Raw genomic sequence first — 14,515 nt, 5'->3', positions numbered from 1 at the left:
GAGTGACTTGGGTAGTCGATGTCACTTCTAGATGGCTCACCTGAATATATTTAGAAAGTATCCAGAAACTTCGACCGGCATCAATTCTGGGGCAGCTTAGAGTATTCGGTAGGGAGGAAGAACTTGAAAATTCTCTCTCAGTAATGAGTTTCATATCTAGTGAAAGCCTGTAATCAACGTTTTCAGCCGTGGAATAATGAACCATGACGTAGAGAGGTCTGGCTGTCTGGAGAGTTGGCAGGTGGGACGATGCGTACGCCGATGCAACACGACTCTGCTAGCGCCAGCGGGGCGTTCCCCTGTCGCGGCCACGATAAACGTCAAGCTTCGAGTTCTTACGGCTCTGACCTTATGCACACGTCTAAAACTGCACCTTCGATTTTACAATAAAAGTACTCCCCGCCGTAGCCGAGGTCACTAAAGCACTCCTGTGCGGTAGCGCCCGACTCGGAGGTAGCCGGTTCGGAACCTGCTGGTGGAAAGAAATTATCACCACAAACATTTGGCCGGCAGGGGTGGACAGGTTTCGGCTAATGTATTAAATTACTAATCCCTCCGCATGACTCATGGAGAGAGGACATGTAACACCGTTGATAGTGATTCGTCTATCGGACAGGGATGTTAGACTTGGCACCCCCTTGGTGGTATTAGACAGAAATAAGCAACGTGTCAGCACCGAAATTCGCCCGCTTCTTTCTAGCATAATTAAAAGCAGAAACATGACACCAAACTATACACAAAATCATTACAGCCCCCTACATCTATCACGTGTAGTCAAATGCAAACGAGACAGATGAAAAAAGTTAGAAAAATGTTCCCAGAATGAGATTTTCACTCTGCAGCGGAGTGTGTGCTGATATGAAACTTTCTGGCAGATTGAAACTGTGTGCCGGGCCGAGACTCGAACTCGGGACCTTTGCCTTTCGCGGGCAAGTGCTCTACCAACTGAGCTAGTAGAGCACTTGCCCGCGAAAGGCAAAGGTCCTGAGTTCGAGTCTCGGCCCGGCACACAGTTTTAATCTGCCAGGAAGTTTCAAGAAAAATGTTTATTATCTCAGAAGTAATCGCCATAACTGTTAATAGCTTTATCCCATTGTCAGATAAGACAGCCAGTCCCTTTATCATCCTGTTGCAGGACAATGCCCACTCACACATTGCCATGGTTGTTTCGACTACACTGCGGAAATTTCTCTTTGAAGCCCATACAAATGCTTCATGCAGTTCCAATCTCTCTCCATGCAATTTCGATATTTCTGTGACAAACACATTCGTGGCGTCGATCTGCTTCGGACGAAGAGGTGCACGCCTGAATCATGGTTCCGCAGGCAACCGCAAACATTTTTCCATGAATATATTGATCGTCTTATCTCACAGTTGGATAAATATGTCAACAATTATGGCAATTACTTTTGAAATATTAAAATGTTTACTTTGTTTATTCCATCTGTCTCCTTTTCGTTTGACTGACACTTACACATCGCCATCTACATGAGTACTCTGCAGTTCACTCTTGAACAGAGCACGTAAAAAGCAAAGACTTAAATCTTTTCGTGCTATCTCAGTTTTCTCTTATTTTATTACGATAATCAATTCTCCCTAAATAGATGGGCGTCAACAAAATAGTTTGTTATTTCCAAGGGAAAGATGAGATTGAAATTTCGGGAAAAGATGTCGCACCAACGAAAAGCACCTTTGCTTAAAAGACTGACGCACCAACTCGCATATCATATACTAGGTACTCCCTTCCTTATTTCACAATAATACGAAACGAGCTGCCCTTCTTTGAACTTTTTCGACTTCCTCCGTCAATCCCATCTGGCAATCACTCCATACCGTGCAGCATTTCTCCAGAAGAGCACAGACAACAGTAGTTCAGGAAGTCTCTTTAGCATGTTTTAAGTATTCTGCCAATACAGCGCAGTTATTGGTTCTCTTTCCTCACAATATTATCTATGTTATCGTTCCATTTAGATTGCATCATTGATGGCTGCAATTTCTGTTTTTACACAGCGTCTGTATCTTAACATTACAATGTCTTTCAGACATGCATCGATTGCGATGAGCGGGAAATTCCGGTTCGAGTCCTGGCCCAGCACAAATTTTCATGTGTCACAAACAGCTGACGTCAACATGGATTCAAAAATTTCAAATCCACTTCGTAAAAACCGTCATCATTTAAGTTGTTAGTCACTGTAATCTCTAGGTATTTAACTGAGCTAACAGCGTTGAGATTTTTGTGATTTGTCGCGTAACGAAAATTTAACGGGTTCCTTCTAGTAATCATGAGGCTGAGTTCAAACTTTCCATTATTTAGACTCAATTTACAGTTTTTGCATCATATAGATATCCTATGTAAATCACTTTGGAATTGGTTTTGGTCATCTGATCGATTTACTGGACTCAACAGGTAAAAAAAAAAAAAAAAAAAAAAGTCAGCACGTACTGTTAGCTCTCATCGATCACGTGCGCAGAGGAAGGAAATAATTACTATTAATTTGCAACCTAGCTCCAGAGGTCTCCCAGCCAACAATTCCATACTACTCTTTCTTTGTTTTATGATAAATAAAGTTCCTTTCAAACAGTTCGGCGACTGCTGGCCAGTGGAAACTGTGCTGCAGAACGAATAGTACAATCTACACTGACATTAATTTACAATTTTGTATTAAAAATGGAATATCTAGGCACATGTAACGAAAAGGCTCATTTGCATCATACACATCAGTGATACAAACGCAGAATGAGAATATGATTTTTGTCTGATGATGCTGGTATCTAGAAGAAAGTATAATTGTTGGACGATCGCAAGGAAAGACTTAGACAAGAAAAACTTGGTGTAGTGAATATCAGTTCTCTTTAAATGAGGACAAATGCAAGACGATGCCTATATGAAAGAGAAAGAGCCTGGCTATATTCTGTTACTAGGTTAATGGTGAACATATGGAGAACTGCATAAATATTTAGCGGATAAAACTAAGAAGCGATATGAAACGGGCCGAACTCGTGAAGTCAGTATTACGGATTGCGTACGAAAGTCACAGATTTGTTGGAAGGGTTCTAGGAAAGTACAGCACATCTGTAACAACAATCGCATACTTTCGCTATTGCAACAAATTCTGGAGTCTTGCTCCTGTGTTTGGAGTCAGTATCGAGCAGTAGACATCAGTGGAATTCAGAAATAATTGTTAAGAGAAGAATCGATACGTTGGTCTATTTCCGAGTTAATTAGCATTATTCCTGATCGCTCTGTATAAGGAAATTTTCTTTGTTTTCTGTGTGTGAATGGTCATGTAAAGGCAAGTGGTCCGCTTAATGACATTTGTATGTGAAACACATTTTATATTCAGTCTTTGAACAATAAGTTAGGTATTCGTATGATTTCACTCGTCTGATATTTATTCCATATCTCCACATATATCGACGTAAGAACTCCGTTCTCGAACGTACTACGGTTGCGTTACCTATATTTAAAGCAGTCCTCGGGAATGACAAAATCTATTTTAATTTAAGTTTTCAGCTAGGCGGGTAAATTTGTGTTGCTACTAAACTTCCAGACACGTGCTTGCGGAGAAGTAGTCTGTAAAGTTTTTGCTGTCACACTAGTTCAGATCTTTTCAGATCTTTGCACCTGTAAGGTGTAATTAAAACATACGTATAGTGCGTACCTGCGTAAATTCTGTTGCGAGGATTAGGTTTTCAGCTTTGTCTTGGTTTAACTCTTCGTAAAGAAACCTTTAAATATTCCGTTGCGTACTGGCAAAGTTCTTGTCACTAAGAAATTTAAAATAAAGTTAGACGACGGTCTGTTCACGTGTGGGTCAGATTTCATATAAAGAGATCATATTCCATGGCAGTAAAACTAGGGTCATAGTCTCTTACGAACTGGCAGGTTAAGGTATATAATAGTTTATATTGCTACGAAATATTCTACGCCAGACGCTGTACTTATACTAACAGAATACATGCACTGATGAGACAAAACATTACAGCCCCCATCCTCTGCGAGACTGACTGTCGTTTGGTGGTATAGCGGTAAGGAAGGAACATAGGCGGAGCGGAAATGAATGGCAACTCATTCTTACGACGATAAGGGCCGCAAATGACGACTTTGGCAAAGAGCAGATTGTTATAGCACGGCCCCTGCATACGAGCACCTCGGAAACGACGAAGCTGCTCTGTTATTCGCGTGCTACTCTCGTGAGCATCTAAGGAAAGTGATTGAAGGACGGCGAAACCACGAGTAGTGACAAATTTTTGGTTGTCCACGCCTCATTGCAGGACATGGAAATTGGAGGCTAGCCCGCTCTATAAAGGGGGATAAGCAGCGGTCTGTGAAAAATCTGGTGCAGGTACAAGTGTTCCGTAGCACACCGTTCAGCGCACATTGTCGAACATGGGGTACTACAGCAGATGATCCATGCGCGTTCTCATGTTGACCCAACGAGATCGCCATTTACGCTTACAGTGGGCACGGTCTCATTGAGATTGCACAATGGATGAATGAAAAGTATCGCCTGGTCGGATCTATCATTTCTTGTTACACCACGTCGATGGTCGTGTGTGGATACATCATCATCAAGATGAACGGCGCCTCGAAACATGCACTGTGCTACAGACCCAGGCCAGTGGACAAAGAATTATGCTTCACGGAACGTTCATCTGGGCGTCCGTTAGACCCGTGGTAACAGTCTAAGACACCGTTACAATTGTGTATACGTGAACGTATTTTGGAACACCTGTATCCATACATGCCAACTGCCTGACCGCAGTGGTAACACCGGTCCCCGTCAGATCACCGAAGTTAAGCGCTGTCGGGCTGGCCTAGCACTTGGATGGGTGACCATCCGGTCTGCCGAGCGCTGTTGGCGAGCGGGGTGCACTCAGCACTTGTGAGGCAAACTGAGGAGCTACTTGATTGAGAAGTAGCGGCTCCGGTCTCGGAAACTGACATCGGGAGTGCGGTGTGATGACCACATGCCCCTCCATATCCGCAACCAGTGACGCCTGTGGGCTGAGGATGACAAGGCAGCCAGTCGGTACCTTTGGGCCTTCATGATCTGTGCCAGAGGCGTTTAGTTCAGTATCCCTACATGCTTGATGTCGTTCCCGACGTTGATGACATCTTCCAATAAGATAAATGTGTCTGTAAAAAGGCCGGACCTTTGGTATAGTGGTTTGAGGAGCATGACACTCAATAAGTAATGCAACACTTTTTTTTCTCGGTAAGTTTCGCTTAAAAAATGCGGAATTTGTTGTGGGACACAGTGAACATTTACACTTCAGCCCCAATAGTTTCATGAAATTTCGATCGGTGCTGATACTATACGTAGCCTTGAAATTTGTGCCTGTATGCAGAGAGGTGCCATTGACTTTCTTTTGGCGGAAAATCAGAGCATAGAAGATATTCATTGGCGCTTGTAGAATGTCTACTGCGACATGGCGGTCAACAAAAGCACGGTGAGTCGTTGGGCGAGCGTCTGTTACCATCGCAACGAGGTCGCGTAGTTCTGGCCGATATTCCGCGTGCCGGCCGGCCGCGCACAGCTCTGACTCTTGCAATATTGGAACGTGAGGACCCTCTCATTCGAGGTGATCGACGGATCACAATAGAACACCTCCCTGCTCAACTGTACGTCTCTGAAAATGGTTCAAATGGCTCTGAGCACTATGGGACTTAACATCTGTGGTCATCAGTCCCCTAGAACTTAGGACTACTTAAACCTAACTAACCTAAGGACATCACACACATCCATGGCCGAGGCAGGATTCGAACCTGCGACCGTAGCAGTTGCGCGGATCCGGACTGCGCGCCTGGAACCGCTAGACTGTACGTCTCTGTTGGTAGTGCTGACACACTCGTCCACTAGGGTGGGTACTCAGAGATGTGTGCCCAGCGTGTTCCTCGTCGCCAACAGAAGACTGTAAATAGCGACAAAGGACAATCTGTGCCGAATTGATTGCGCGTTAAGAGGCTGATCGTGACAATTTCTGTCGAACATCGTCACAGGCTATGAAAGTTGGGTTCATCACTTCGAATCGGAAACAAAACGACAACTCAAAAAATGGCGCCACACCACTTTTCCTCCGAAGAAAAATTTCAAAGCCGCAACCTCAGTCAGTAAATTAATGGCGACGGCCTTCTGGGACTCTGAAGGGGTTATTCTGGTTGTTGTGTTACCTCATGGTGCAACGATCGACTCTGAAGTGTATTGTGCCACTCTAAGGAAACTGAAGAAAAGACGTCAGCGTGATCGTCACCACAAAAATGCAAACGAACATCTTCTCCATGACAATAAAAGGCCTCAAACAAGTCAGGGCATCCGAGAGAAGCTCACAATACTTTACTGAACTGTTCTGCCTCATCCATCATACAGTCTGGATCTCGCAGCTTTCGACTTCCATCTATTTGGCCCAATGGAGAATCCAGTCCGCGGGAAGCAGTGAGTGAATGATGGGAAGATTATTAATGCAGCAAGAAGTTGGCTCCGAGGTAGACCAGTAGAGTGTACCATGCGGGCATAGAGGCCCTCGCAATAAGGTAGAGTAAGGTCGTCGCATTGAACGGAGATTATGTTGAAAAGTAGAATTTTGTAGCCGATAGAGTGGAGAATAATGTGGTGTATTGGAATACTGAATAAAACAAACCTGCTTTCAGGAAAAAATGGGTGTCTCATTACTTATTGAACGCCCCTCATTACTCAGTTCCAAAGGTGGACCGGTATGCTTTAAGCAGGTGGTCATAACATTTTGCCATTGTAATGTATATGGAACGGAGAAGTAGAACACTTATAAACTAATGGAACAGTGACTGAAGCGATACGAAATAAGTTTTATACTCTTTCAAAGCCTTCATCACTATTTGCAAGCAATTATATTCCTGAGAATTGTCGTAAATTTTGCACACTGCTGAGAAGTAAAAGTATAGGAACATTGTCGGCCAAATATTTAAAAAAATTATCATTAATTTGCTCCACAAAATGCGTACATACAAACACATCAAGCTGCACGGTCTGAGTCATCTTGTCACGGCCCGGGCGGCTCTCGCCGTCGGAGGTTCGAGTCCTTCCTCGGGCATGAGTGTGTGTGTTGTCATAAGCGTAAGTTAGATTAAGAAGTGCGTAAGCTTAGGGACCGCTGACCTCAACAGTTTGGTCCCATAAGACCTTACCACAAATTTCCAATAACACATCAAACAATATTTTTGAAGGCAACACTTAGCATATTTTTACTTTATCTTATGCGTTTTTTTCTTTCTACGTACCAAATAATGCTTAAAAAACTGAATTTTTCTTCTTCAACAAGTCCGATTTTTTTACGCTTCTGATTTGACTCGATACTAGATTGATGAAAGAATACGCTGGTTGTATCAAGGAGCTTGCTTTGAGTTGAAACTGCAGTATCGAAGTACTCTCTACGCTACTGACGTTTTTTATTTAATAACCTGCAAATGTACATTTTTGTGCAATAACCAAAGCAGTAAAGTTTCTAGACAGCTACAATTTTGAATTGAATATAGTGAAATCTGAGTACCAGTTATTATTGCAACACGTGTAGAAACTACATTTGTCCCTGCTCATTTTAGGAAACTAGCGGAAACAGTCCTAACTGTTAACGTTATAATCCATGTAATCTCTGCAAATGGCTCTTTGGTACTCATTGCAAAACCGTTCGATGCAACCACTAGATTCAACAGCACTAAACATACTGTAACGCCCCATTATTGGAGGTAGAATGTAGTTGATTACAATAAGCAATCTCCGGAGGGAAGTTTGCGAGACTATTGGGACAGGGGATGAGCAGAAACTCTGGTGTAATTACCGCCATGAGAGCTGCGAGGAGCAGTGGTGGCTCGCGTGGAGATCTGGAGTTGGCTGAAGTTTTTGTTACTCTTAATCAGTATCGCGTAGCGAGCTTAGCTTCTGCAGCAAGTGAAAACCACAAATAGAGGGAATAGTTACCCGCCGGGTGAGCCGGGCAAGCGCCAAAAGTTTGTTGCCTGGGAAAACCAAGTAAAGCGAACTACACTCCTGGAAATGGAAAAAAGAACACATTGACACCGGTGTGTCAGACCCACCATACTTGCTCCGGACACTGCGAGAGGGCTGTACAAGCAATGATCACACGCACGGCACAGCGGACACACCAGGAACCGCGGTGTTGGCCGTCAAATGGCGCTAGCTGCGCAGCATTTGTGCACCGCCGCCGTCAGTGTCAGCCAGTTTGCCGTAGCATACGGAGCTCCATCGCAGTCTTTAACACTGGTAGCATGCCGCGACAGCGTGGACGTGAACCGTATGTGCAGTTGACAGACTTTGAGCGAGGGCGTATAGTGGGCATGCGGGAGGCTGGGTGGACGTACCGCCGAATTGCTCAACACGTGGGGCGTGAGGTCTCCACAGTACATCGATGTTGTCGCCAGTGGTCGGCGGAAGGTGCACGTGCCCGTCGACCTGGGACCGGACCGCAGCGACGCACGGATGCACGCCAAGACCGTAGGATCCTACGCAGTGCCGTAGGGGACCGCACCGCCACTTCCCAGCAAATTAGGGACACTGTTGCTCCTGGGGTATCGGCGAGGACCATTCGCAACCGTCTCCATGAAGCTGGGCTACGGTCCCGCACACCGTTAGGCCGTCTTCCGCTCACGCCCCAACATCGTGCAGCCCGCCTCCAGTGGTGTCGCGACAGGCGTGAATGGAGGGACGAATGGAGACGTGTCGTCTTCAGCGATGAGAGTCGCTTCTGCCTTGGTGCCAATGATGGTTGTATGCGTGTTTGGCGCCGTGCAGGTGAGCGCCACAATCAGGACTGCGTACGACCGAGGCACACAGGGCCAACACCCGGCATCATGGTGTGGGGAGCGATCTCCTACACTGGCCGTACACCACTGGTGATCGTCGAGGGGACACTGAATAGTGCACGGTACATCCAAACCGTCATCGAACCCATCGTTCTACCATTCCTAGACCGGCAAGGGAACTTGCTGTTCCAACAGGACAATGCACGTCCGCATGTATCCCGTGCCACCCAACGTGCTCTAGAAGGTGTAAGTCAACTACCCTGGCCAGCAAGATCTCCGGATCTGTCCCCCATTGAGCATGTTTGGGACTGGATGAAGCGTCGTCTCACGCGGTCTGCACGCCCAGCACGAACGCTGGTCCAACTGAGGCGCCAGGTGGAAATGGCATGGCAAGCCGTTCCACAGGACTACATCCAGCATCTCTACGATCGTCTCCATGGGAGAATAGCAGCCTGCATTGCTGCGAAAGGTGGATATACACTGTACTAGTGCCGACATTGTGCATGCTCTGTTGCCTGTGTCTATGTGCCTGTGGTTCTGTCAGTGCGATCATGTGATGTATCTGACCCGAGGAATGTGTCAATAAAGTTTCCCCTTCCTGGGACAATGAATTCACGGTGTTCTTATTTCAATTTCCAGGAGTGTATATGAAGATGGTATCTGCTGCCCGCCCCAGTGGCTGAGCGGATCTAGGCGCTACAGTCTGGAATCGCGCGACCGCGACGGTCGCAGGTTCGAATCATGCCTCGGGCATGGATGTGTGTGATGTCCTTAGGTTGGTTAGGTTTAAGTAGTTCTAAGTTCTAGGGGACTGATGACCACAGCTGTTAAGTCCCATAGTGCTCAGAGCCATTTGAACCATGGTCTCTGTTCTTTCAGACATGCCCGAAAGAACAGGTACCATCTTCATATAGTTAAGGCTAACCGGTCATTGACTTCCTTCTTCTGTGCTGGATGCACACGCATTGCCCGAACTCTTACGGGACTCGGTAAGATTGTCTGCTGCGAGTAATGAGTGTAATGGGCAGGGGCACTACGAATGCAGTGTGTGGACATGGGAATGTGGGTCTCACGGGGAACGTGCAAGTGATAAATCTCTGCAGTTGCACTATCATCTGTGCTCTCGGTGGCTCAGATGGATAGAGCGTCTGCCATGTAAGCAGCAGATCACGGGTTCGAGTCCTGGTCGGGGCACACATTTTCAACTCTCCCCGTTGATGTATACCAACGACTGTCGACAGCTTAGGGTCTTGATTTAATTATCATTTCAGTAAAGCGAACGGTCTGAGTACCAGATTCGCCATGTGAAGCACTGGGATTGATCGCAGGACGACAAATGGGAAGAGAAGTAAAGCACCACAGGTGGACACGTCTTATGTACTACCTGACTTTTGCATATCGCTGTCTCCACGTTAGTTGGGCGTTTAAGTTGGCATTGGAAAATTTTCCAAACTATTTGAAATCAATTAGACATTGCTGTTACGCTGACCTTAATCGTGGTTAGTTCGAGGGATGAATTGAAGACTTGTGTTATCCATATTGCCTCAAATGTTAGCTGAAAAATACCATGGAATTTTATCCACTGTAATCTGAAAGGGTTTTTTCATCCGCTCACCCAGGGTAAGCTTCCATTGCGGCGTCTAAGTGTTACATCTCACGTGCAGCTCTTTCAGTACAGTAGTTTTATTTTGATGTTTGAGAAATGAACGAGGGCCGGATTTTAACGACTTGTCGAGGTCGAGATCATTAGGGAGAAGCAATATTACATCCCGTCAAGCATGCAGCGATTTAAGGAAACAGTGAGTCAAAGGAAACAGTGAGTCTACGCGCTTTAGGTAGTGATCACACGCTTACGTAATTTTTGCTGTCGCATCTCATCCAGGTGTATCTAGACGCCGCACGGCCAAGGTATCGACCTGTCCTGAGGCTGTTCAGAGGACAATGCGGAAGACAATAGTCTGCGGGGATTCTAGTCCCGCTGCTGTGGAGTTGAGCCTCGCATTTCCTGCACGTTCAACCGGCACAGCTTGAAGTCGAAAGTCATCCGATCTGTGGCGTCTTAATTAAGCTATGCTCGCCTTTGATAGGAGTTTGCTCCAGGCAGGGGGCCTGTTAAGACGCCTAGCCCGTTGGCCAAGTTCGCGTTACACAGAACGGGGTCGAGTGTCGTCTACAGGTGAGCTCCCCGCCTGATCAAAGGAAACCGCCACGAGTTGTCCTCCTCCCAGTTTGCTGCTCGCCGTCAGCTCTGCGCCCGAGGACTGCTCGGTATGTGACGAAACGCAAGTAGGCGCACAACTACATTTGTAAGACAATGCTAGTCTGATTGCGGCCGGGCTATTATACACAACAGGCGCTCCAATAATGAATTTTTGAACCCCACTTTGTGCGAAATGCCCTAAAAACGTTAAAAGAAATTGGAACTGTCAGTGGGATTTTTCAGTGTCAAATGGTCTACTGTTTCGGGAAATGCCTACGATTTTTCTTACAACTCGACGAAACTGAGAAACTTCTAAATATCCATTCTAATGATGTTTGTAGCTCTTCAGATACCTAAATTACCTTAGAGCTAATCATTCATATACATAGTTATTCATGTCATTCTATAACTACATTCTGTACACATTTCTAGTCATTTATAGAAAGACCATCCTTTCTTTTTACACTCAGTACATTTTTCTCAATCACCATATAGTTTACTGCAGCTTTGAATTAACTGAACTTTGGAAATTGTTGTGGGTTATGGAAAGGCTGCTAATTTATTTCGTTGTTGCATCTTTTATCCAAAATCAATATCTAGCCAATGTCGTAGCGTCATGGACTTGTGCTGAAACAGTAACAGATTAAAATTTCAGTTCCATTTCTTTCGTACTGTCCCTGCATTACTGCTGATTCTCTTTCCCCTGAGTATCAAACCTCGCCCAATGCTTTCTGAAATGACATCCAAATGATGGTCGTGTTAAACCATAAATAAACACCATTAATCACTGAAATTACCATGCAGATTATTACTAAGCCGCGTAATACTAAGCCATATATTTTTATGGTACTGCAATAGAGACTTCGACTATGAAAGTCACGAAATTTAAAAAAAAATAAAAGAAAAAGAAATTGAAATATTGCGTTAGGGACGTCAGGGTGAAATATTCCCTCATGACCATTTTATGACAAAATACTAAAGTGTACCTGGACGTCATGTCCTGCAGTTTTTACTAGTAGTTTAATATTTAATAACTCAAAAACTTTAATAAATATTGGAATGAAACTTTAACCAAGCAATTATTATATTGTGATCTTTATCAGAAAAAAATTAAAAACTATAGAGTAAATAGTGGAGTGAATATTGATTTTTATCTTACGTACCGAATGAAGTGTCATTTTTATTTTAGGTACACTGTACTTCAACCTGTTCAAAATAAAAGGTCAAAAAAATTTTATTCCGTTAGTTATTAACTTGTCGAAACAGTAAACCAGGATGTTTTCCAATTTGTTGTTTTTTGTACTTAAAAAAATTGTTTGGAAGTCGATTTGTTTCTCCTAACATTTAAGAACATATGATATGCTCCAGCTTAAAATATTTAATAGATTGCTGAATAATGAGGTCCACTGCATACGCAACTACAATGTTATTATTCATGCAATTTTTTTTAGCTTTAATGCTGGCTAACATAATGATACCTAAGTATCTAAAAACATTGATTACGGTTAATTGAAACTAAAGATTTGCAGGTCATTTTCTTTTCAGTGATACATGTCAAAACCCTCCAGCTTCGTAAACTTTTTGATTCTGAGTGTTCTTTACAGCTTTAGTTTTCTTTCTTTTCTTTGTTATTCTGGCCTCCACTTTCATGCTTTCAGCAGCTTTTTCAGGTTCAGTCACACGTTGCCTGTCCACTCGTAGCAGCCCACTTTTCATGTTGTCGCCAGTTTTGATGCCTTGTCTGCTCATGGTTTTTAATCTGCTTGTTGCGCCATCATTAAAACATATTATGGCGTCCATCACACCAATATAGAAAGCTGATATGCCATGTATTGGATTTAGTTTTACCGTAACAGTTTCTGGCATGGGGTGAGCATGTGTATGTTTTTGTCCATTTCCTTCGCACCTGTTATACTTGCACTACGAAGTGTTTCCTTTTGGGGAGAGGCCATGCTGTGGATGCACACCATTGGATATTCTGTGAAGCAGTGTTGCCCAAATTGCTTTTCTCATCTCATTGACTTTTTCGATGTTTCTCCTGATGGCTAGTTCATAATATTCTGTGAGGTTTTCTAGTTCTAATTTGGTAAATCTGCCTTGTTCACCAAGTACTTTGCCATGAGATAGTTTTTATTTCGTGTTATGTCCTTGCAGAGTTTCCCGAGTCTTCCTCCCATTCTCTCTTCAAACGTCCTATATATTCCATTTCTTTAAAATCAGTTTCACCAAATGGTTTAGCACACACAGTATTATTGATGCCTGTAGAGTCACCATCAGCAAGGTAGTGAGTGTATCGAACCCCATATCTAGCAGATGATCTACTAAAAACATAGACTACCTCTACCGAAACCTTCAAAGTTTTTGGCTCTGAGCACTATGGGACTTAACATCTATGGTCATCAGTCCCCTAGAACTTAGAACTACTTAAACCTAACTAACCTAAGGACAGCACACAACACCCAGCCATCACGAGGCAGAGAAAATCCCTGACCCCGCCGGGAATCGAACCCGGGAACCCGGGCGTGGGAAGCGAGAACGCTACCACACGACCACGAGATGCGGGCCCAAAGTTTTTGCCACATTTGTTTTCATGTACCTTACTGGCACACTCTTGACTGTTTTATCACACATCCATAGTCTAGCACCTTGCCTGTATCTATAGAGGTAAGTGTGACAACTCCATTCAGCGTTGTATGGCCTCTCTTCCGCCAAGAACTGTCTAGCAGTACCAATATCAGTAGATTGTCAAATATCTACAGTTTCTTTCGCTGTCCTCTTCATAGATGTTTCACTGACTTCTGTTAGGGCATTATACAGACGTTTATAATACCTCTCAAATTTGACAAATCACGATGGGAGATCCATCTTAGTACAGAATATCTGGGCTGATTTCCTATCCTACCCAATACACTTCATGGCATAAGCAAGGTGAATATTCACTTCACTATGTTTTGTGCATGTTACAAGAGATGTCATTGTACATTGTTATCTAACACACTTTACATTCCATTAAAATTTTGCTGCATAGGCCTCTTCTCTTATGTCCTCACTAAACATGAGGGATTTCTCACTGTTACGGTATTTACATTTAGCAACAGACAAAAGCAATTCTGAAAGCTTGCTCTTATTAATTAAAATGTAACCGTTAGTTTTACGATTTACAACATCAACATCTTACTAATTTTCTGTAACATGTTTCAACTTGCGTTTTGAAGCACTGCCTTGCGAATTTTTACGCCTAACCTCACTTCGATACGGCGTAAAAAGAGATCGACTACAATAAATCCCTGCTCATAGTGCAGTCGATGTGTTCTTCAAGGATATTACATAAACCAGTTACTATGGAAGCAGAGGCGCCAAAATTAAATAACGAGACATTGTAGGCAAGGTTTCGTGTTTGAGAGTCGTGTGACACATAGGCATTCACGCACCTCATCAGAAAGGCAATTAAATACGGAAATGATGAGGTGCGATACATTAAATCGATATTTTTAGAATAAGAAAGAATCACAGAATTT

The 14,515-nt window shown here is 43.9% G+C and overlaps 1 pseudogene; it reads left to right on the top strand.

Moving 5' to 3' along the window:
• Positions 1–4,747: 4,747 nt before the first annotated feature.
• Positions 4,748–4,865, top strand: LOC124723335 (annotated as a pseudogene).
• Positions 4,866–14,515: the final 9,650 nt, after the last annotated feature.

Source organism: Schistocerca piceifrons, chromosome X (assembly GCF_021461385.2).
Source record: "Schistocerca piceifrons isolate TAMUIC-IGC-003096 chromosome X, iqSchPice1.1, whole genome shotgun sequence".
Taxonomy (NCBI): Eukaryota; Metazoa; Arthropoda; class Insecta; order Orthoptera; family Acrididae; genus Schistocerca; species Schistocerca piceifrons.
The sequence above is the reverse complement of the archived record's forward strand: the minus strand, read 5'-3'. Positions and strand labels throughout refer to the sequence as shown.